We start from the raw sequence: 2,078 nt of genomic DNA on the forward strand, positions 1-2,078 counted from the left end.
GGGGGAGGGGCGGTGCGTGGCAATTGGAGGTCCACACCGAGATATCGGAAGTTCAGTATCTGTGTTGCATTTTTTCAGCGTTTGCATCCTGTTTAGTTCTCGGGCGGGGCTTTGTGAGTGACATCACCCGCTTCCTCAGTGTGTTTTAATGAGCCACAGGCTGGGGTCATCCTGGCTGCGCGGCAACTGCTGTCAGATGAGCGGGCCCCACTGAGGCAGAAGCTGCTGGCTGACCTCCTGCATCATGTCAACCAGAAAATCACTGCTGAGACCCAGGAGCAGGACCCATCCTGGTTTGAAAGTTTGGAGTCTCGATTCAGGAATAAGTCTGGCTACCTGAGATATAGCTGTGAGAGCAGGATCCAGGGCTACCTGAGAGAGGAGTGCTCACACCTCTGCGGTGGATGCAGTGGCCCGAGAAGAACTCGAGTGGGTCCTCAGCTCCACGTGCCAGAAGCTCAAATCCCAGAAGTACAAATGGCAGCTACTTTGACCGAGGTGCAGAGGCCAGCGACCGGCTCTGTACTCCGGAAGGCTGGTTCCTCCTGCCAGAATAGAGAAGGGCACCGTGGTGCCCACACTGGTGGAAGCAGTCCAGGATGGGAGGGAGGTGAACTGGGAGTACTTCTACAGCCTGCTCTTCACGGCCGAGAACCCGAAACTGGTGCACATCGCCTGCCACAAGAAGACCATGCACAAGCTTCAGTGTGACCGTAGTAAGATCTACCGGCCCCAGGCAGGATCCAAGAAGTGGCCTGCTTGCAAGCGCCAGTGACACATGCCAGGCCCTCTGAGGTGATACAGTGGTGATGGGGCTATTACCCTTACATTTTGTCACTCTAGAAGGTTCTGGAAAGTCCTTGGGAAGATACTCAGATCAGGTCTGTCGGAAAGACTCTGAAAGCCCCATCACCACTGTATCACCTCAGTGGGGCCCGCTCATCTGACAGCAGTTGCCGCGCAGCCAGGATGACCCCAGCCTGTGGCTCATTAAAACACACGGAGGAAGCGGGTGATGTCACTCACAAAGCCCTGCCAGGTCTGGCCAGCAGTGAGCAGCAGGAGTTCGGCGTCGTTGGGGAGCCCCGGGAAATAGTCATCAGTCACCTCCGTGCCATCTTCGTCCAAGCACAGCCGGGAGCCGGACACCCGGAGCTGGAGAAGAGGAAGAGTAGCTCGTCCTGCCCACAGGCAGTCCTCTCAGGGTGCCACCTGTCTGCAGGAGCCCAGCGCCCTTCCAAGTCCCTAATATTAAAGTGTAGAGCATAGTCGAATGTGATGGTCACATGTGTTCATCTGGCTTAAATTTTCTTAGCTTGCTTTTATCAGATTTTAATCACTGTTATTTTAGCTTCATAGAACTGATAAGTGAGCCTTTACTTTGGAGGGATTTTTATATTATTGGTATTTCTCCCTTAAACAAGTAGGAGAAATCACTAGTTGGGGCGTCTGCTCTAGGAGTTCTTTGTGGATTTTATTTTTTTCTGGAATAGGTGCAATTGTTTGTCTTGGTAAGATTCTGAATTTTATTGATAAGTTTTGATTACATATATATCAAGAAATTTGTTTTTCTAAAATTTAAAGTTTATTGCCATGAAAATGGTTCTGTTCTGTAGACTTTGTAGTGAAACACCCCCTCTCGTAGCTGGGATTGATAAGTCTATGTATTTCCACTGTACCTTTCAGTGTCTGCCTGCCTGTCCCTTTTTTTTTTCTCTGCTTCTGTTTTGATACAGATACAGAGAACAGGGTTCTCTATCTTTAAAATCAATGTATTCCTTCATAGTATCAAATTGTAGATCTTGTAGGCTGCAAACCACTCCTAACAGATATAGCGACTTTCAAATTCTATAGACTTTTGGGTCATGCATTTTTCATTCTTCAAGTTTTTAATCACTTGGTAGTTTTAAAATGTGTATTATGGCCAGGTGGTGGTGACATGGGCCATGGACGTCAACACAAACCCCAGCTGCACAAGTACCATGGACCCAGGTGTAGCCTTCAGCAGCAGCTTGACCTGGACAGCACCATGACTGGTGTAGCATAGGCCACCCAGATCAGTATGGCCCTGATGGCAA

At 49.4% G+C, this 2,078-nt stretch overlaps 1 pseudogene; it reads left to right on the top strand.

Annotated features, from left to right (window-relative positions):
• The first annotated feature begins 110 nt into the window (after positions 1-110).
• Positions 111-910, top strand: LOC126514789 (DNA fragmentation factor subunit beta-like; annotated as a pseudogene).
• The last annotated feature ends 1,168 nt before the right edge of the window (positions 911-2,078 follow it).

The sequence above is a fragment of the Alexandromys fortis genome, unplaced genomic scaffold (genome assembly GCF_014885135.2).
Source record: "Alexandromys fortis isolate MF-2015 unplaced genomic scaffold, M_Fortis_MF-2015_v1.1 scaffold_18, whole genome shotgun sequence".
Lineage (NCBI taxonomy): Eukaryota > Metazoa > Chordata > Mammalia > Rodentia > Cricetidae > Alexandromys > Alexandromys fortis.